Source organism: Canis lupus, chromosome 10 (genome assembly GCF_003254725.2).
Source record: "Canis lupus dingo isolate Sandy chromosome 10, ASM325472v2, whole genome shotgun sequence".
NCBI classification, from domain to species: Eukaryota; Metazoa; Chordata; class Mammalia; order Carnivora; family Canidae; genus Canis; species Canis lupus.
The window spans coordinates 66,202,768-66,225,522 of NC_064252.1; the positions used below are offsets into that span (position 1 = coordinate 66,202,768).

The 22,755-nt window shown below is 42.5% G+C and overlaps 1 long non-coding RNA gene across 1 annotated transcript in view; it reads left to right on the forward strand.

Moving 5' to 3' along the window:
• The first annotated feature begins 5,598 nt into the window (after window positions 1-5,598).
• Window positions 5,599-22,755, forward strand: part of LOC112673781 (uncharacterized) — a 344,678-nt gene continuing 327,521 nt past the window's right edge. The window contains exon 1 of the long non-coding RNA XR_004803136.2: window positions 5,599-5,695. This is a non-coding gene — a long non-coding RNA (uncharacterized LOC112673781). The remainder of the gene's footprint in view (window positions 5,696-22,755) is intronic.

A 22,755-nucleotide genomic window follows, 5' to 3' on the forward strand; every position in this document is an offset into this window, starting at 1 on the left:
GGGGAAAGAAACCTGGGACATTTTTTCTTAAAATGTTTGCAATAATTAGTGAAACATTTGGTGACTGATGACATTTTTGATAACTCTTAAAGTGCCAGAAAATGTTGATATGTAAATAATCTCTGTGGACTCTAGAGCAAGGAGTCAGATGATCTAGGAAGGTCTGAATAATTTGTCTTTTTTTCTAAAGATCTTACTGCTTTTTGGGCAGAGATGGGGAGAATAGGGTGATGAAAGATGTTCTTGAAGAGAAATTAATGGATATCAGAGGTTGGCAAATTATGATCCACTAAATCTAGCCCAAAGCCTGTTTTTGTAAATAAAAAAGTTTTAAAGTTTTTATTTAAATTTCAATTAACATACAGTGTAATAGTAGTTTCAGGTGTTCAATTTAGTGATTCAGCACTTCTGTACATCAGCCAGTGCTCATCGTCACGAGTGTACTCCTTAATCCCCATCACCTATTTAACCCATCCCCACCCACCCACCTGCCTTCTGGTAACCATCAGTCCTGTATAATCGAGAGTCTGTTTCTTGATTTGCTTCACTCTCCTGTAAATAAAGTTTTATTGGAACACAGCTACACCCACTGTTTATGTATTGTCTCGGGCCCCTTTTGTTACTAGAGTGGTGTAACTGGGTAGTTTCCACAGGAGACTACTGAATGGTCCATGATGCCTACAATATTTACCCTCTGGAAAAGGCAGGACCGCTGTGCCTATCTTACAGAGGGGAAAGCGAAGCGAGTAACTCTCAGCAGTGAGTCATCCCAGGTTACACAGCTGAGAAGAGAGACCAAGGTCCTGATTTCCAGATTTTTTTTTTTAAGTGGATTTGTATTTCTTTCTAAGGCATCTGTCTGAAGGTGGAAAGTGACAAAAATGCCTCACTCTGCCTTAAATGTGGGCTGGACTGTCATTCTTTAAAAGAATAGAGAAAGGGGAAAATAGCAAGTGTGCCGTGGAGGAATCAGGTAGGTACCTTAACCGAACGATCAAGGTGAACACCTCCAGTGATGCTGTGTGGATACGCACATAGCAAACATTTCATGAGAGGCCGTGATGAGAATGGTACTTCACCTCTGGGATATGCTTCCCCCAAACCTAGACCCTTCGTCTAATCCTGAGAAAAACCTCAGACAAACCTAAATTGAGGGACATTCTACAAAATACCTGACCAGTACTCAAAAGTTTCAAGGTCTTGAAAAGCCAGGAAGGACAGAGAAACTGGCATAGATGAGAAGAGACTAGTTGACTAAATATAGGAAGTTTTCCTAGATAAGCTCCTGGAACCAAAAAACATTAATGGAAAAAGTAATGAAATCCAAATAAACTCTGAAGTTTAGTTAAGAGTAAAACAACAAAAATCCCAATAACAACCCCCCCAACCAAATAGACAAAAAAATAACCATGTTTTATTTAATTTTGTTTTTTTCTGCTCAGTAGTGGGGGAAAAAAAGCTCCACCACCCATGAATGCTTTGGGCATGACCCTAGACCCACATTAACCTCATAGAGCCACTTGGGAGGCCGCTGCAGGTTCATATCCATCTTTGTCATTGTGGTCGTCTTCCTGGGAGAGTGGCCCTTACAGGTGGGCCAGGTGCTAGGCACCTTGAAGGCACTTTCCAAATCCTTGATGAATGGGTTGTAATGTTTGTAGTGTGACATAACCATAGGACTTTTCTTTTCCCCTAGCAGTTTTCTGCTTCCAGAAAAATCAGAGAGAGCAGGTAAAAAGAATTTAATTAATGCTTGGGGCCTGAGGGAGTTAAACATCCGTAAGACTTCTAGCACAAATGGTTGACAGAAGCAGCCCTTAATTACTCCATCCTCAGGCTTGGGCCCTTGTTTCCGAGGTGGAGATGTGAGGGAGCAGGAGGCAGTGGGGAGAGAGGGACCTCCCTAGCTTGGGCCCAGTGACCAGGCTTTCGAAACAGACCTTTCGTGTCCTACTTCATCTGAAGATTGGTACTTGTCATTGATCTATGGAAACCTCAGTATTGTAAAGCAGATTTTTTTTGAGGGGTGGTGGTGGTTATCTTTTTAAACAACTACCGACTTGTGTGGGGGTCTGTTGAGTGAATGGCTTACTATTCAGAGGAACAGAAAGAAATTTGCTGAGACTCCTGGCTTTACCACAAGGGGAAACCTGGAGACCACTTCCAACCTCTATCCTTCCATCTATCTCCATTTCCTGAAAGAAAAGACCAGCTGGTAGGGGTCATCTCCCTAGGCAGTCTCTCTTGGCTTATGGTTTCTGCATGTGTAGCTCTGCTGCCCCAGTTCTCCGCTTTCTCATGAGTCACTTGGGAGTGGTAGCTGTGTCTTCCCCAGGAGCCCCCCGGAACTGTGTTGTGGCAGTGTCGTGGAGATGGGAGGTCTTCTTGGTTGACCTCTCTCTTTCCACTCCATTGGGGCAGGCAGATCCATTGAGCAGTGATGAAGAGGCCAGCTTGCCTGAACATTTGGCTTGGGGCATCAACAGTGATGCTGAGAGGTGGTCTCAGGTCAGCCTGCATCTGCCTCCAGTGCAGTCTGCCCTTCTGCAGCTTCCCTGGCACAGAGCAGCAGGTTGACTTCATTTGTTGCTCATTCATTCATTCATTCATTCATTCAAGGAGAGGCAGTGGGGATTTGGATCCATAGACCTGAGATCCATTCCTGGTTTTTCCACTTCTTTGATAGGTGACTTTGGAGAATTTACTTAACTTTCTTGAGCTTTATCTGTAAAACAAGGATGGGAAAAACTATTTCATAATTTCTGTGAAATTTTCAGTAATATAAAGCAGGGTTTCTCAGCACTATTGACATTTTGGGTGGAATAATCTTTGTTGTGGGTGGGTGTTGTCCTGTGCATTGTAGCATGTTTAGCAGCATCCCTGGCCTCTACCCACTAGATGCGAGTAGCTCCCCTGTCCTCTGTTGTGACAACCTCAAAATATTTCCACATATTGGCAAATATCCCTTGAGTGGGGAAAGGAACAAATTGTCCCTTGTTAAGACTCACTGGCCTAAAGAATGGGACACAGATTGCATGGTTTGTGGCACTTAGAAATAAACTGCTTGACACTAACTCTTGTCTATCCCTAGATATCACAGGGTTTAGCAAAGAGATACATAGCAGAGTCCCTGCTTTCCCGAACTTTAGAGTCAAAGTGAAAAGGGACAAAGTCATATGAAGAGATACTTAGCAGTGCAAATTATGATTGGGATATTGGTCCCTTGAAGCCATGGCATTGACAGCCAAGGTTATTGGGCAGAGGGAGCAGTGAGAGTTTAGAACCAGCCCGGTGATGGTGATGGGAAAGACACATCAAGTTTTGCTGTAGTGCTGACCTGGCTCTTCATGAACTCTGAACACTACTGGTCTCCCAGGTCTTATGGGACAGTCTCAGTCAGTCATTCAGAGGCTGGCCTCGACAATCATGAGAAAAAAAAAAAAAGGCCACTTTTATTAGATAAAAATATCTCCTGATAAAGGAGGGAAAGCATTAAGAAATAATACTCATTCTTGGGGTTTGCATATTTTTGTGGGTTCTTTATCTATAGTTTTGACAATGAAGATATTCCTATCTAATTGTCCCCAATTCTTTTCTCTTTCTGTAACCGGTAGGGAGAATACTGATACTTGCCCATAGTGACTACTGTGGCTTTCCTATAAAAAATACTTCCATGTATACCTGAGGCAGAATGGCAAAATGAGGCAAAGAAAAGGAAGTGTAAAGTAGCAGACTCTGGAGTTGACATGGACTTGATTACCAAGGCAGGAGAGTTTGCAAGTTTGATTTTTTTTTAATTGTGATAAAATATACATAATGAAACTTGGCATTTAAATGTTTTCTACATAGACAGTTCCATGGCATTAAGTACATTCACATTGTTGTGCAGCCATCACCACCATCCATCCCCAGAACTTCATCTTCCCAAACTGAAACCCTGTACAACTCCTCATTCTCCCACCCCCAGTCCCTAATAACTATTGTACCCCATTTTAATGGAATTATACAATATTTGTTGTACAATATTTTTATGTTTGATTTTAAATTCCTTGTTTAAGTTTTCATTCTAAATTCTGTGGTTGTAAACAAATCTTCTGGTATTTCTCACCTATTGTTTATTATTTTCTCTTCTTATCTAGCTTATCTCTCTTTCGTGATCCTTTTGTGGGGTGAAAAGGCAGCCAAGGGTCAGCAAAGAAGGGCTTTGATATCTGTGGTTGGGAGGGAACTCTCCTGTACTTGCCTGCTCCCTGCCAGGACAGGAAGGTTGTGTGAACCTGTCCTGCCCAGGATAAACTGGTCTCCTTTCAGGTTTCCAGTAACCACCACCATCTAAGTAAGTCCCCTCCTGCCAGAAGAAGAATATGAATTAAAATAAGTGATGAGTTTAGATGCTGTGTAGTGTTCTTATTTTTTTTTTAATTGTAGTTTTTCTTTTATTCTGTACATGGTCTTTCTCTGGCAGAAGTGTCCCAAATATTAAAAGTAAATAAATAGAGGATTGTCTTTTGAGTGTCTTGTGGATTTATTTAGGTCTGAGGAGTCTAAGTAGTTGAAATTTTTAGTTTTCCTAGATCCTGTAAATGTAACTGTCAAACAGCTGCCAAAGTCATCAAGATAGCTGAGGATTTGACTGGTTAGATTTGTCACATTCATTCAGGGTTAGTCTGAATATAACTTCGTACGTTTTGGCAGGTTAATCCTCACTCTCAGAGACCTGACTGGTAGTCATTTCCTCCCCCTGTGGCCTAAATATGACTTCTCTCGGCAGGTTTTGCATGGTCTGCCCTTACTAAACCACATGGGAAGACAGTCCTTTCCCTGGTGCTCATGGGTGACCTTTTGCCTTATTGCATGTGCGTGTCCTGGCTCCAGACAGGAGAGTTTGCAAGTCACAGGTGGCCGTTCTGTGGGAACATTTGGCTGCATGCATTATGCTTTGTATGTTGGAAATGGACCACTTTGCCAGCTGGAAAAGCCAACAAGCACATTCCTTCAGCCAAGGCTGTGGTTGCTCCTTCATGGGCCATAAATGCTCCAAACCCTCACATCTCAAAATGGAGCTACAAGATTCCCATTGCTCTTGAGGAGACCCAGACAAGGGCTTTGGCGCTTGCCAAAATGTAGGCCTTTTAGCTGGCAGCATCATGTTTAAATATGCATTGGCCTTGAGACTCAGTATCAGGGGATTTTAATCATGATTGCACACTGGAATCATTCAGAGAACTTTAAAACTACCATCTGGGAGATTCTGATCTAATTGGTTTGGAGTGGGGGAATTCAGGGCAGGTGATTCTTATGTGCAGCCAGGTTTGAAAACCACTGCTTAAACTCTTTGACCCTATTTCAGAGCAAGCCATACCTGCTTCCTGTCTGCGGTGATGATTATAATGATGGCAGTGCTGATACTGAACGGAGCTAACAGTTACTGAAACTTCCTATGTGCCAGCTCGTGTTATGAGCACCTTTACACGCCTCCTCTCAGATAGCCTTTGCAGCAGCTCTATGAAGCAGATACCATAATTGCCCTTATTTGGGGATGTGGCCCCTGAGACAGAGTAGTTAAGTCACCCTCCTAAGATCACCCAGGCAGTATGCAGCAGAGCTCTGGAAGACTTCATGCTGTAGCCACTGCACTGACAAGGGTGGTTGGGCAACTGTTAGTCTGAGTGACTTGCTCTGAAGACCTTCCAAGGTGGGAGTCCCCAGTCTCCTCTGGATGCATATGGGTGATGTGCTGTTGTCTAATTGTGGAACTAGATGTGGATATTGCCAGGCACAGAGAGTGGGAACTTAAGAATGTGGCACTCTGGCCCCAGCAACGGTCTGGGGCTTCACTGGGGCTTCTCCTGTGTCTCTGTGGGTAGCTACTGCCAGATAGAAGTACCTGCAGCGACTTTTGTACTTAAATGAAGTGCTGTTAGGAGGAAACATTAGGGAGTGATTGAAGGCAAGGACAATAATGCTGAGGTCTTTTCCTGACTTTGCATTAATAAGAGAATGTGGAAATGTAGCCTGTTCCCTTTAACTCTTCCTTGGCTCTCCTATGGTTGCTTCCGAGAATGTCAGGCTGGGCCTTGCAAACCAGTTGCCTTGGAAGGATCCCTGCACATCTTAAGCTGTTTTGTAAGCTCTTGGCTGTCCAAAATGCCAGGCATTTTTCCTGTGGAAATGTGCTCTGTGTGGTTCTGATTAATGTCTCATTTTCCGTTGTCTTGCTGGACAGCTTCCATTTCCTGCTGCTGCTTGTAGTGTTTTCCCTTGGTCCGAGTCCACCTCCTCTTGTCCACCTAGCACTCTTCTCTAGGCAGCCTGCATCTTCCTGTTAAGCCTCATGACTCCTCCATTCCTACTGGCCCTCATCTTCCAGATCCCTGCTATGAGTCCACTTTTTGGCTAAAGTCTATGTGAAAAACAATTCTACTTGCCACTACTTCCCTTGAAACTTTAGCAATACCAGAGGGAATACACAGATTCACTAATGATACAGTCAATTCTTTACCATCTTCAGACTAATTGTCATCTGGTGATTTTTGTGTATGTGTGGTGGGCTGTCATTTATTAAATTATTTGGTTGTTTGTTTATTTGGGGTCTGAATTTGGGTGGGGAGAATGTCTTCTTATTGCCTTAGGAACTATGTCAGTGCTTGCTCAACACTAATTATCATGAAGCTAATGATCTTTTAAGTTGGTGATCTTAAACACTCAGGTATAGAAATTGGATGTTTAGGTCTTAAAAAAAATTAGCATTCTCTTATAGCCCGCTCTTCATCTTGTGACTTGTGGGTTTTTCCAGGTCGTTCTCTTCTATCAATTTCATTTATCAAACTGCTTGGTGCTCATAAGGCAGATGATTGGGGAAAGTGCAGCCTATATTAATCAAATCAGCTGTTTGGCAATGATTCCAATGAAAGGCCATGTCAGGCAGGAAGTTCAGCTCTAGGCACACTTGGGTTTTGAGGTCAAATGGGAATCTCATTTATCTATGCCAACCCCCTTGCCCTCTGCCCTTCTCCCAAAGGCTCTTTGCCCTCACCTAGTAACCTAATTTGCGTTTGAAAAGGAGCAGCAATTGCCAACAGCACTTTGGGTTCCAGCATTAAGATTGCCTGGAGAGAGGATCCAGAAATGAGGTGGGTTTGCTGGGACCTGCAGTGTGCAAAACCCAGCAGGAGGGCCCGGGGGCCAGATCTCCTTCCCTGGCTGAAGTTCTTTCTCAGGAGGTCAGAAGCAAGGATCTTCGTGAGAGAGGCAAGGAAAGGGTGAAAGGAAATGGGGCAGAAGAAAGGAGGCTTTCACAAAGGAAAGTTGCTGATTCTGTCTGTGATCAATCACGCTTAACAAAGAGGCCCTGTGACACAAGGCCTTGTTCCTCCCAGAACATCGCCATTCTGCCATCCAAAGCCTATCAGAAGACGCCGACATTAATTTAAATGAATGTCCCTGTTCTTGTTGGCAGCTTTTCCCAACATGGATAGAATTGACAGGACTGATGTCGGTGATTTTTTTTTTTTTTTTTTTTTTCCCTTCAGATTTCCGTGATGCAGTTCTGGGTGGTAGGAACCACCTTCACAAGAGGCCACACGTTTTCCTAGATGCGTCCCCAAAAATGTCAACCTCAACTATAAAGCCGAAAAAGACATTTCACATACATAAAATATGTAATTAAAATGATGAATTATTGTAAGATAGAATATTAGCCTTGTGACATTTTAATCTGAACGCGCGAGAGAGGGAGAAAGAGCGCGCAATCTGAAGCGCTCAATTAAATTTAGAATTTCCCCCCTCCATTGTTATGAATAAATAGAAAAGATTCCGTAGTAGTCAGTGGAATTATTAATTGCAAGTAGTGTAGAAGGTGCATGCACCATATCATGAAATGGAATATCATTGTTAGTGACTATATTTCTTGGTAATTAAGGCCCAGACTAATGATGCAAGTTTTCTCCAGCATGATTTTCATCTGATTATGAGGCTGCTTCATTAAGAGCACTCAGCCTAACGAGCTGTAGCTGTAATAAAGTAATTTTCTGTCTTGTGCTCTGATTGATAAAGAGTTTCTATAGCTAAAAGGAATTGAAAATATAATTATAATTAGAAATGGTTGAATAAAGTTATTACAGGATTGCTGAAGGGTAGTGCAATTGACACCATAATGTTTTTTTGGAAGTGAGCATCTTAAAATTAGACTTTATAAAGCAACAAAACTCCTTTGCTAATAACTGGGCTGAATGTTGCTGCTTCCATAAAATGAACATTTAGATTAAAGGAAAATGAGACTTTCCCACATTGTTCTCGACAAGAAAAACATATGCAAGAAGAATGCTGTCGCCTGTCTTCCCCAGCATTCTTCCCTCGTGAAGTAAAGCTTATGAACATACTTTTTACTCCATTTATAATAATTTTCCTTCTACCATATGTTGGAAAAAGATCTTTTTGATTAAACTGATGTCTTTTTAAGCATATAGTATAATTTTGGAGTTTCCCCTTGCCAATGTGCAAAGAGTTATGCTGTCTTTTTTATGTATTTATATTTATGAAGCAGTGGGTTTCATATAATTTTTCGAATTGTATAGAGGGTTTTTTTTTTTCTGTCTTTGTCATGCATTGGTTGATATCAAAATATAACTGGGGAGGATACAAGATTCCACCCCCCTCCCATAGGAAATGCTAATCAACTTTTTATCCTAGAAACCTTATTTCTTTTTATGATGTTCACATTTATAAACCATGAAAACTCTGTTAGAGCGGTCCTTGGTGTGCATGTCATTGGATATGTCTGCAATATTGACATATAAATCTATGGCAGTGGTTTTATTTAGAATTAGCTGATATACTTTGTGCTTCAAATTAGTTTCACATATTTAATTTGGTCTCTTTTGTCCCATTTTAGCTCTCTGCACTGCATGAAAAACATGCATATACTTTAAAGCTGTGTGGCTTTGTAAATCCATTTTATGCAAACTCACTCAGATATTATTGGGTCTATACTGAAGTGAGGATTGGATCTTCCTAGATCTGCACTTTTGACTGATTCTTTCAAAGCTAGCGTTTTATACCGGTTCTGACAACTGGAAAGACTTTTAGAATTTTTGAGAATCATTTCTAACATATTCTAGGGTAATAAAAGCATGTTATTGGAATACCATTAGTAAGATTAGAGAGGAAAAAAGAGTAGAATTTTATTGGTTGTTCATTGAAAATGTTAGCTGTGATTAGTTACATAATCCTACATTAACCTGTAAATTAAAATTCCTTGGTGCAATTTGATGGCTGATTTAATTTTGTCTTTCTTTGTTTGCCGCAGGCTAATTCCATTATGAATTCTTTATACAGCCTTTTCCCTCAATGATTAGCAGCTTCTACTCAAGTTCTGATTACTATTGTACACTTAGCACTACATAAAGCCGGGGATTAATATTCCCCTGAAGAATTGTTGCTATGGATCTGCTCTATTCCTTCTAAGAGATGTTTCTGCAGCTTCAATTGTCCATAAATTATGATCTCTAGTGAATTATCAGTGGGAGTGAGCTGAGCTTAACAAGCTGAAGAGTGCACTCTAGTTCGGAGAGAAAAAAGGCAAGGGAGAAAGAGAAAAGAGATTCTCAATTATTAATTGTGAGATTGGATCATTCAGAAGAAGTGAGTGATATTTCCCCTATTTCTAGGCATGTAGGCATGTACAAATCAGAATGAGGCTGTGGGTTAAAACAGAAGCTTTAAAAATCTTTCAGTATTTAGTGATCATAACGTGCTGCAGGGTCTCAATTACCTGTAAACAGGGAGACAAAATGCTGGGTGTGCCACCACTAACATAGTAGGGTTATGGGATGTATTTTATCTTGGGAAGGTGGCATTGTCTTAATTTGCGAAGTGTGCGATTTTCCCTTTGTCAGTTTTAGGAACATGTATTTAGGTACCATTGTTTTAAAACTAGGAATAACAGAAGAATTGAATGTGAAATTGACTTTAGGGTTTTTCAAGCGTAAGAAAGGATTTTTCTCAAGTAGCTAATATCTCTAGTTAAAGTTGCTCCGTAGTTTGGAAAGGGTATTTCAGTTTTGCTTTGCTGGCAGTAAAAATCAGGGTTGGATAATATTTGGGCATGTTTCCCCTGGGGATTAAACATCACAAGGGACTGTGTTTAGGATTTTTTTGAATGTTAGCTTATATAAACCTAGATATCCATCCTTCCCACTATACAGCAGTCTGATGGATAGGTTCTTGCTCTTCTTGAGGACTCTGTGGTCCTGCAACGTGTGGCTGAAGCACTTGCTGGCTCAGGCACTTGGGAGCGAGTTTAGCTGGAGAAACCCGTTGGAATCAGGCTGAGACCACCAAGCTTGATGAATTGCTAGCTTTTACCAGTACGTGTTCCAGGCCAAGAGAAATAAACATTTGGATAATATATCGTGTAAGAGGATTCTCATTTCTTCTTTCTCTCTTTCCTCTCATTTAATTTTCTGCCTTCTTTCTACTTCCTTTCTCCTACCTATCCTTCAATCTTCCTTTTGTATTTCTCTTCTTATGCCTCCCCCAGCCACTCATCCCCAAAGGGCAAAAATATGCTGGCATTTTAAAGTTGAAGCAAAAAGGTGAATTTTATTGCTACTTGGAAGGCAGCTAAGGGCAGAGTCCTGAGGGAAGTGAGATAAAATAACAGAATCTGAGAAATGCACTTCACAGACAGTGGAAAGAATCTTTTCCAGAAATTACTACTTTCCGGTTTTCCAACTGCAGAGCAACAAATCAGATACAAAATCAAGGTAATTCTGTTATTAGGGAAGTGGTTCCTGTGAATCATTTTTAAGTTGAAGTCTCAAATTGTACTGAGTGGTTCCTGGAAGTGGAGGGAGTGTCTATTTTATCAGAGCCTGCTCTCTGCAGCATGATTGGTGGCGTTTGGGTACATACACACACAAATGCATACGTACATGCAAATCCATGTGCAAACTTCATTTGAGGTTCAGTGCAGGACAGGAATCTTAGGGAGGGTGGCATATAATTTATTACCAAACCACAGCCCTTCTGACAGTGCAAAGGATGTTATTAATAATGATGCTGGGACAATGGGAATAAATGGGATGATCTCTGGCGAATAGGACACGTGGTCACCTTAGTCTTAGGGGAGATTGCAGTCAAGTTTCCTAAGGTCAGGTCTCTCAGAGTCCAGTGTTTGCACGTTTGTCTTTCCACTCTGTCAGCTGGCATTTGAGGCTCCCTTTTGTGTTGAGGAATTTGATTCCTCAGTCTTGTTAGAAGCCAGAGGCTGGCTCCCACCCTTTTCTCAGACCCCATTGCACTAGGGCACAGCCACGTGACCCTGGTTTGCCCACCAGACACGCTCACAAGGGGCCTTGGCTTTAGGGCTAGTGATGCAAGGAAGTGGGTTTCTGCAGAGCTACTTAGAGTTTCCAGGTGCAGCAGGGACTGTGGTCCTGTGGTCCTGCGGTTCTGCAGTGGGACCCAGAGCCCAGGGCAGGGTCTGTAAGGACCAAGACTGCACTGAGATCATGAGCAGTTTTCTAGACATGTAGCCTGCCAGTTTCCTTCTCTCTCATTGTCAAGGAGTTGCTGTGGGAACTAAATGTGCAAAACATGGTTTGAGGGCAGTCTGGGTGGCTCAGTGGTTTAGCACTGCTTTCAACCCAGGGTGTGATCTTGGAGACCCAGGATTGAGTCCCACGTCGGGCTCCCTGCATGGAGCCTGCATCTCCCTCTGCCTGTGTCTCTGCCTCTCTCTCTCTCTGTCTCTCATGAATAAAATAAAATCTTAAAAAACAAACAAACAAACAAAAAACCCCTGGTTTGAGCACACTGGTCAAAATTCGCTCCTCTATTCCACAAAGAGGTACGTGATCTTGAATTCCAGGTGCAGTGCTTGGGCAGCCAGTCATGAGGGTTGGAGTGTGGAGGAGACTTGCTGGTGGCCTTACCTTCTCTGTCAGCTGAAAAAATCTAGCTCTGACTCCTGTGGGCATGCTCACTCGACGGGGCTGTTGGGCATGGGCAAAGGGATCCAGCAGCTAACTGGACCACTGTCCTTAGAAGATGAGTGTTCTCTGGGGGCACTTCATGTGGTTTCTGAACAGGGTAGTCAGTGGCATTTTAGACACACAAGCTTTATTTCATGGATTATTATTCCTGGTTCTACCTACTAAATGCTAAATGCCAGTAATGCTCTCCCAATAGTTGTGAATACCAGAATCTCCGTACCGCCCATTTCCAGACACCCTTTGAGAGCAGTTCAATCCCAGATGAGATCCATTGAGTTACTGTATTCTTCCAACAGCATTCAGTATTCTCCCAGAGGAGAATTTTGACCAGCACATCTTTCACCATCTCATGACATTTTTCGTAACATTCTATGTCCTAGTGATATTTTAGTGCCCCTTATGAATTGATCCTTCTAGAACTTCCTACTCACCCCAAGCCTGCTATTTAATCTAGCTCTGCTTGCAATGATGTACCAAGGAAGTTCACCAAAAACAAACATTATTTACTTGATTTGGCTAAAGACCCACCTTGAAGCCAAATCTGAAGGAAAAATGAAATACCCAATATTTATTTTATTTTTGGCTTACAGTCTTGTGCAGTAGCGTCTCTTGCAAGTGAGTGTTATTTTGGGAGTGAGGCCGCCTAGAATCTTCTCTGCCAGAGACAAGTTCATCTCCCAGGCAGGAATCTGGTCCCCTGGAGACCTCTGGGGTAATGCTTGCTGCGTGAGGACAGTGCTGACTCTAGGAGGAGGCTTCTTGCATGTGAAATAACACCCAGGAGTCCTGCTTTACAGGATGCAAACTGCACCTACAGGGTTACCTACAGCTGCAGGGTTAAGGAGTTGTTTTCCCAAGGTATGTGGCAAATAATACATATTTGGTGGGTAGAATGGTAGAGATGAAAGTAACTGGTTTAGCTTCTTTTTTCTAAATGAGGAAAGGAAGTCAAGAGTGTTGGTTGAAATGACTTTTGCCAGATCATCATCCTGGTAGCAACTCACACATCCTGTATGCCAGACACTGTTCTAATATTAACCATTCTAAACATTAGCTCATTTGGGTCTCTGACACATCCGTTAGGTAGTTATCATCATTATTTTATAATGAGGAAACTGAGGCATAAAGAGGTTCAGGGATTTACCTACCCAAATCCTATAAATGGCAAGTGGAAGAGGCAGGATTTACACCAGGGACTTTCAACTCCAGTCTGGGTGCTCCACAGCTGTGATACTGTAGCAAACTCTGGACGATGGAAGCAGCCTTTGAACCCGGGTTGCTTTGCTCTTAGGTGTAATGGACTCTCTGTCCCTCCCTCGCTTCCTCCTTTTCTTTCTTTCCACCTCCATCAGTTTCCTATCTGTCTATAATTGAGGCTCCTCTCCACTGAGATTGCTCGCGGTGCTTGCTGTCTCTGCCTCATTCAGATCCTCACTTTGACATTTCCATGCCTACTGCCTCTCAGTTTTTACTGCCGCCTTTCTTGCCAAATACAAATAATGACTGTTCTTTTGCTGTTCCTTGTTTCTGGTGCAGCAGGACAATGAGGGGAGCACAGATCAGTGTTTCTCAAAGCATGGCTATGGCGAGCCTTGAAAAGAGGGAACCCTGGTAACACACCCAGAGGTAAAGACAATTTCCTTGCTCCATTGATGTCTCTCCCAGGGAAGAGATTCTCAGTAGAGGAGCCAATTCTGGATTCAGAGGAAGAAGTGGCAGTTCAAATGGTGTGTGTGTGTGTGTGTGTGTGTGTGTGTGTGTGTATCTTAACAGTCTCCATGCAGGGAGGATACTGAGGTTTCAAGTTAGGTGATTCCCTGAATAGCAAGCACAGGCAACACCACCAAAGGCCTAAGTTAAACATTTTCCTGTTTTCATATTGGCCAGTGAGAGAAAATGAATGAAATCCCCAAATGAAAAGCACCCACATTCTGTGGATGCCTTCTCCTACCTTTTACTTCCTTCCCATTCTAGCCACAGCTCAAGTGTGCTTTTTGAGCCAAGGAAGCTGCATAATTTTACTTTGCCTTTGCCGAAAGAGTTGCTGTCAAATTCTATGCAAGATGATTCCGCTGATTTGCATGAGAGGAAATATAATCTGATGAAGATGTAAATGTACACAATTGTTTTCTTATCTGTAGGCTTTCTGTTTTTTATTTGGAAAGAGTCTGATTTAAATATGCCCATTTGACGTAAGTTATAGGGGCTTATGCATTGCTGGGTGATTACATTTTTAAAGACCTCTTGTTGGTTAATTTGGCTTTTCTTCTTATATATGAATTCATCTTGTCATCCTTATGAAATAAGAACTTTGAGTATTTATATTAAAAATATTATGAGAGATAAGATACAAAGATAAGAAATGGGCCCTGCCTTCTAGGAGCTTACAATGAGACACATTTTAAAATGCATTTTGAAGTCATTTGGAATTTGGAATGAATTCTCTATATAAACAAGGTTCTAACACATTGCAATTATAGAACACTTCATCGTTTACAGAATACTATCATAATCCTAGGCAAGACAACAAAAAAGCCTCTTTAACTCCTTATGTAGTTGAAACAATGCAGTTGGAAACCATTTTAAGTTTTCTCTCTCAATTTTTTTTTAAAACCCAGAACTCCCACTACTGGGATCCTGAGCTTTTCCTTTGGCCACTTTGCTCTGAAGTGGGATTACCAAGGTGTCAGGACACAATCCTGAGTGTTGGGTGAGGAGCCTCAGCAGGTTCCAGCTTCCATATACCCATCACTTTTGCATATTGTAGTTAATACTCCAGACTATCTTTTATGGGCCAAACTGAGGTTTTGTTATAACATCCAATAAGATATTTCAAAATTTTGATTTTGCCTTCCAGTCTCTGTGCAGTATTTCAACCTTTAGTTGTACCATATGCTTATGCAATTGTTTAAATATTTTATCTGTTTTTCCCCTGATTATTAAAAAAGGACACATCCAAAATGGGAAAGTGAAAATGTAAATGTGATGAATCAAAAGGTAGATTTCATCAAGTGAATATAAATGAGATGGGTTGAATCATTTTTGGTCTGTTGTAGGTGGGAACCATGGCCTTTTTTCAGCCTACTAAGGTAAATGAGAGTTCAGTTGTGAAGAAATGAAAATGATAAGACACAATATGACAGAGGTAGATATTAAAGATTGTGTGTAAAAGACAACATAGTTAGGAGTTTTGTAAGATTATTCTTAGCTCTCTTGAGAACAGAACCTCCATGCAAATTTATTATTTAGCTTGCATACCTTTGACTTTCAGACATATTTCAGTCATTATAGATGGAATGATGGCACAGTAGGACTTCATGCAGTGGAGGGGACTTAACTCTTTAATTGAAAGGGGCAGATGGTCACAGATAGTGATGGCTGGAGCCTTTGGTGCAAAAAAATAGCAGAACAAGGTAAGGGGAAAAGAGAAAGGAGAGGTCCAAGTCAGCAGCAGTAGCTTAGAGAGGACAGTTGTAGAAGTCATGAAAGGTTAGCATGAAAGTGAGCGTTTTGTTGAGGGGGACACTTGTATGAGCAGGAGACATGAGAAAGTCATACAGGGTGTTTTGAATCCCATAAGTGATAGAAAGACAAAGTACTCTGCTCAGAGGTGACATGAGATAATGTTTGATGGTTAGATAAGGGAGGACTTTAGGTGTATATGACATTTGAGCTGAGCCTAGAGTAATGTATAAGATTTTTTTATCCAGGCAGAAATTTGAGGAACTGCTATGAGGGGAACAAAATGGGATGGAATGAGTGATGACAAAAAATTTCAGAGGTGGGAGATACAAGCACATGTTTGGGGAACAGTAAACTATTGGATAATTGTCATTGAGAAGAGCAGAGAAGATTAAGCTATACTGTGGCCAGATCAAGGAGGTTCTATTACTCCAAGCTAAACTATGAATTAGATTTAATTTGTTATTTTCTAATCTGGTGGTGTGGACCCTGAGACTTAGAAGAAAGGAAAAGCAGTTACAAAGCTCTTCTAAGATTTCAGTGAGTGAGAGTTTTGAGGGTCTGAAGCAGGAGGTACACACAAGAATAAGAGTCAGTGGTGTATTTAAGAGCTAGAGTAAGTGTGATTTGGCATGATTGGATTGTCAAGGATCAGAGAAGAGAGTCCAGAATGAAGGAATGGAAAATTGATAGAATTGTAATAAAAATAGTTTGGAGAAAGTTATAGAAAAGAACAAGATAAATTTAAAGATCTTGTATCTGAGGTGCCCATGGAACACCCTGCTGGAATCCTCTGGAGTGTTTGGTGGAATTGAAGGCATGGAATTTAGAAGTAGTTTCCTGGAGGTAGTGGCAAAAGTAATGGGGATGAGATTTCCAATGAGAATATTAGGGCAGAGGGTCAAGGCTTGTGGTTAAGAATTGTGGGAATTTATGCTTTTAGGGTTTAGAGGAGGAAGTTGAACCAATGAAGAGAGAGACAGGAGACTTCAGTACAATGTGAAGGATGACAAAGAAAGAGCTATCTTCAAGAGGGAAGTGGTAAGCAATAGGATCAAGTGCTGGGAAGTGGTTGAGGATGTGGCTATTAGAGGCCACCAGAGACTCGTAAGTGAGCAGGTCCATTTAGAGAGATGCTGTGGTAGCTGTTGTCATATGAACTTGAATGTCTCTGCAAAGCAGGAGACAGTGTCACTGCTAGGATTTGGAGGGCTGTGGGTAAGAAGGGAGCTGTCAGTGGGAAGACTCCTCAGTAGCATTGGAAGTGAATCTAACTGCCTGGTTTGAGAATTTTGTTAGATGAAAGTATATGGTGAGTATTCCCAGAGGTTAGACATTGACAAAGCAGTTTCAGCTGGAGAATAAGGAGTTGTGGGGCCCTAGGGTGCTGACAAGGGAAGAGGCTTAAATGTCTGGCCTGGGTGGTAGGATGAATGGAGCTGGAAAGGGCATGAGGCCTTGGTCTGGGGGAGCAGGGAGAGAGTGAGTAGTCATAGGGCCACAGCATATATGAGGAGGAATAAACATGTGGAGAAGCAAGGACAATTTGGAAGACAGAATTTCAGAGTTTGGGACATTTTAGCTGCAAGAGTTTCCAGTATTGAGAAATCCCAGGGTATGACTGAGAAGGTGCTAAAATAGACTGTGGGTGAGACTTGGAGTTCCAGAGGTCTGAGAGGTGTTAAGTCAGTGCTGAAAGGATTATCAATATGAATTCTGAACTCACCAGAGTTAAAGGCAGTGGGGCAGAAAAGGAAGGAAAAGAACTACTGTTTATTGAGACCTACTGTGTGCCAGGCAGTATGCTAAAGTTTTTCACATCTGTTATAGCATTTAATCCTCACAGTGGCCCTGTAGTTAAGGGTTATATTGTACCTATTTTACATTTGAGAAGCTGAAGCCTCTCAAGGTGACCCAAGGTCTTCCTGGTAGGACATGCTGGAGACAGGCTCTGAATGCAAGTCTCGTCCCAAAGCCCATGCTTCTTTGTGAGAAGAACCCTAAGCCAAAAGTTGTCATCATCATCACCTGGGGATGGGGAGGCGGCGGTCAGTGGACAAAAGGGGAAGACTAGCAGGTCAATGGACAGTGACAACCAGAAGCAGATAGTTTGATATAAACAGAAGTGTGGACTTCAAGAGAAGAGATCATCTTTAATGGGTGCGTTGGGAGAGAGGGCTGGAAACGGAAGTGCTGAGTCAGTGAAATACTGACATCACACATGATGAGAAGGGGCGGGCCCAGAGAGTCAGCAGGGGCAGTGGGTATACTGGAATGGTTGAGGCTCCTCCTGAAGGAAGTTTTGCCTTCTCATTGCCTTTGAGCTCTTATGAGTGTGACACTTGTCTTCATCCTCTCCATTTCTGTTCTCACATCTGTTAGGATCAGTACTGAAAAATGGGTTCTTTCCCTAAGAATTGTGATCAAGCTTGGTAAATAATTCAATTCAAAAGGATTTGTCTGAATCCTGAAACATGTATTTAAAATCAGAACAGTGAAATGTTGGGTATCGTTCCTCTCAGTGGAAGGGAATGGGTTTTGAGTTTTACAGAAAATTGGCTAAGTTCTTCATCCTCTTTCTCACTCAAGGTAGACCAGTAAGAAGGTTAATTCCTGGCATGGTGGTTTCTGAAGGTAACCAGGTAACCATCCTTCACTATTATTTGTACCATTTGGCTTTCCAGGTTCCCTGACAAAAATCCGTTTGCTCTCTAGGCTGGGCATATTTAAGTATGAACCCTTAGAATGTCTGGTGGGACATTGTGAAGACTTGAATGGGCCTGGGCACTCTGAATGGAGTTATTTCCTGGGTATGAATAAGAAGTAGTTGACATCAGCGAGTGATTAGTAGGCTCCTTGATGTCATGCTTCCCGGTTACTGGAGAGCTGTTTCTGCGAGACTGACATCCCTAGGGACCAGGTGAGGCCAGCTTCAGTCAAATATTATAAAAAAAAAAAAGAGTTCAGCTGCTATTTTTCTTGGCATACTAAAATCCATTCATTTTAGGACTTATTCAGGAGAATTTTTTGTTTTTTTTCAGGAGAATTTTTGATCTTGTTTCCTTGCTGCATGAAAATCTCCCAGATACATCTCAGTTAAATAGAAACCTTGTTCCTGCTTTTGAGGAGGTATCTGCTTATTTTTTTGCAGCTGGTTAGCTGGGAGAGAGTCCACCGAGAGGAGTTACTTGCCCCTGTCCTCATCAGCGACGTGGTATGGGGTGTAAAGAACCATTCGGCTATTCAAAAAGTATCTATTGACTGCCTGTTATAGGTCAGTTATAGGTCCTGGGGACTGGAGTCAGATGGCAAGACAGACAGAAGTCCTTACCTGAGGATTTCTGTGGGGAAGATAGTAGGTAAATAACCAACTAACTCTATGAACTAAAATGTCAGAGAGTAGTAAGCAGTCTAACGGAAAGCAGAGAAAGGTGGTAGAGGGGGAGAAGAGTCCCCATATTTGTGGTGTGGCCAGGGCAGGAAGGCTTCCGCGGAGATGGCATTTGAGCTGAGGTCTGGGGACATTCGGCATTGGATGTTTTGCTTTTGATGTTTCATGCAAAGTGCTTTAGCATTCATTAAATTCTCAATCGACAGCCCTGGGGAGAGGATGCCGCTATCCTCCCTCTCAGAAAGAAGAAGAAAAAGCTGAGTGGAGGTGGTTAAATGACTGGGTAGAGTGCACGTACCTGGGGCTGGCCTGAGACTGCCTCACGCCAGGTGCGCCGTCCCCTCCCGGACCACCGCACCACGGATCAGAACTGCTCGCAGACACGCACCCGCACGCCCAGGAGAGCTCTGAGAGCTTCCCCTTCTTCTGGGGAAGGGGTGGGTGTGGTTGGGCGCTCATTGCTCCCTCTGGTCCTGCCAACTCAGAATGAACTAAGACCTCAGAGGACCTGACGCTGACCTTGGAATATTCCCGATAATCTTTATTTGAAAACATTCAAAAAAAAAATCTGAAGACTGCCTTCATTTAAAATGACATCCGCCAACCCCTCCTCACCAAGTCACCCCTCAGGTGTTTAAGAAATGCTGTGAAGTAACTGACAGTAAGCAAAATGCACAACGTGCCTTTTTGTTCTTGCCTTTCCATTTCAGAGAATTCAGGCTTTCTGAAGCTCCCTCCGGTAACAAAACATCTAAACATGTTCAAAACACCGTTGTTATCTTTCACTTTACCCTTGAGCAATGCAAAGAAAATGCTGTGAACGGCAGACATCATTTTGCTAACACTGTCGTATACATCCTAGCTGTGCTTCTCCTAGGAAACCTCCCTTTTCCTTGCTGTAAGGCTGTTTTCTGCTTTGGCTGCTCTGGGGTCTGTTTTCAGGAAGCACGTGGTTTTGCTTCCTTTTTAAATTTCATCTGGGCCCTGTGTGTGCATCTTTAAGTTCAGCAGATGCATCACCCAAATTTCCTTGTGGCTTCATGGAAGGGATTTTACTTGGAATGCAAAAGGGCTAGACACCTGAGCCTTGTAGGCTAGGGAGGCAAATATGTGGCACCTGTGCCATCACTGTCCCTTCCCTGACCTGTGGCAGACATCAGTAGTTGGATCTGGCATCATTTTCTTATTATGTCTAGACATGGCTCCAGGACCCTTCTCAATTCATGGCAGCCACTGCCAGCCTCCAGAGTTGCCTCTTGGATACAGCTTCCTTGTCATCTCCAGGTAGTCAGAATAGCTTCCTGCTGCTAGCTGCTGCCTGGATGGTTTCCACCATAAACTTTGAAATAGTTTAAAGTGCCCTTATTTTACTCTTAGTATTAGCATGACAAATCTAACACAAGCATTACAGGATATCTCTAGTTCTCAGCATGAGAAGACAGTGTACTGGAATCTCTTGGAGGGGGCCCAGACGCGTATATATTTTTAAAGATCCCTAGTTTTGTTGATATTTGACCCATGGGTTGAGGAACATCAGAGCCCACGTTTCCAGTTCCTGGACTTGCCTCCTGCCCTCATAGTGGAGTGGACACCCCTGGGCAAACCTGGGGAATAGAGAGCTAGAAAGCATCTTCAGTTGGCAAGAAGTTCTAAGAGGGCCAGCCCAACTTGATGTGACTACTCCCCCTTTCCCCGGGAACTGTAGCAGTGACTGAGTTTCCTGAGAACAGCGAAAAAACTCTCTCCCCATCCAAGCAAAGGAGTTGCCTACTGGCTTTGCCCTTCCAGGAGACTCATTTCTGGCCCAGAAGGCAGATGGTCTCCCTTGGTGGAAGGGCCAGTGCTCCTGTCAGCATGGAGCTGGATGGGCATACCTGCTCGGGGCAGGAGGCAGCTTCTCTCACAAAGACCCCGTTTGTAGCTTCCAAGAAAGAACATCTCAGCGTGTTCAGAGGCAAGTTGTGAAAATATTTTTTCAGAGGCACCTCATTAGTTTTAACAGTAAATGCTCATAACCGGAAGTAATGATTTGGCAATAATAAGTCAAACTTCAAATAGGAGCAGTAGACCTACTTCTAGAGAAACAAATGGGCCGCCTCCCATTGAGCTAAGTTGTACTTTGAACTTCCTAGAGTCTGTTTTCCCCAAGGAAACAGAGCAAATGTCAGTTCATCAATAATACCTGTGACTCTAGATGTCTATGCCAAAGGGCTTAAAGTATTTTAGAGGTGGCCTCTGTGTCCACGTTTGGCCATATCATCTCCTAGGGGCCTTTGCTTTCTGTCTAACACTCTGTGGTGTGCAGGGTGGGTGCTGAGCAGAGAGCATATGACTCTTGGTCTGTAGAGGAGCCCACATGTCCAGGCATGTGTTGTTACAGCGTTTAGGCCAGTCTGCTTTTCTCTGGTTATAATTCATGCTCTTGGTTATCCATTGAATTATTCAACAGAAGTTAAGGATTGCCTACTATATGTGGAACCTTAGGCTTTGTTCTTCGAAACAAAGATGAGTAAAAGATTGTCCAGCCCTCATATGACTCAAAATCTAATGGGGAAAACAGACCTGTACATAGATTTAAAAAAATATATGTTTTATTAAATATTTTTTATATTTTTTATTACTTAAAAATAAAATCAACTTTTTAAACTTATTTTACTTAAAAATAAAATAAACTTTTTAAGTAATCTCAATGCCCATTGTGGGGCTCAAATTTAATCTCGAACCATGAGATTAAGAGTCACACACTCTACCAACAGAGGGCCACCAGGAGCCCCCGTAGATATTTGAAGCGGTGCAACAGAGCACCATAGAGAAATGCCTTGAGTTTTCTGATGTATAAGTACAGTTCCCTTTCCTGATAAGGGAGCATGTGTGTGGGGGAGGCTTCCTTGTGAAGGTGCCAAGTAACTTGCTTCTTAATGGATACCTAAGAGGATGCCATTTTCTTTTCTTCCTGTTACCTTCCTTTCTATATAGCCTGACATATCCCAAGGTCAGAGAAGCAGAAGCCTTTGGTGATGTAGCCTAAGGCAAACCAAGGGACAAAGATTCTTTGAGCATAAAGATACGTAGGAGGGGTGCCAGGGGTGGCCACCGCTGGCCGCGTGAAGAGGTATTGGCTTGTGACTGTGTTTCACTTTCAGGTTGTTGGAACACAGTTGCCTCTTTTCTTTCTTTCTTCCTCCACCCAGTAATTTTATTTTTTATTTTTTTATTTTTTTTCCCTCCACCCAGTAATTACGGCTCCTCTGAAAGCTGTATGTCAAGCCCGCCATCCTGCGAGCAACACTCCTTAACCTCTCAGCTGTTCGTCCTCATCTAGATCGCTCATTTATTTGTTCCCCTGCTGCTCTTCACTTTCTGCCTCCTCCTTTCCTTTCCCAGCACAGATTCCACAGTCCCAACAGTGAAAGCCCTCCCTTGTGAGGACCTCGCTCCCGGGTCTCTCATCTGGCAAAATCCCAGCCATGCCTAAGAGCATCTGTCTACCTCTTACCTGCACCCAAACCACTGAACAAGTGGGACAATAACACATGGCTGTATCTTAGATTCATGAGGACACATCTTGAATGAGTTTTCAACATTGCCATGCCATCTCCCACGCTCCCCTACTAGTATATGCGTCTTCACACTCTCCAAACACTTATTAATTCAAGATCCAGTTGGTGAGCGTTAATTTTATGTGTGGCACAGTTACAGGCTCTGGGGACAGAGCAGTGAACATGACAGAAAGATACCTTCTCTCCTGGAGTTTTCATTTAAAGTAGCAAATGGTTGATACACAAGTAAGTATCACATAATATTTACTAAGAGCTGTGCAGATTTTGGGTGAATTGGCAGAGGGCCTGGCTGACTACTGTATACGAATTGGTTTGAGAAAACCTCACTTGAGGGGGTATTTGAGCG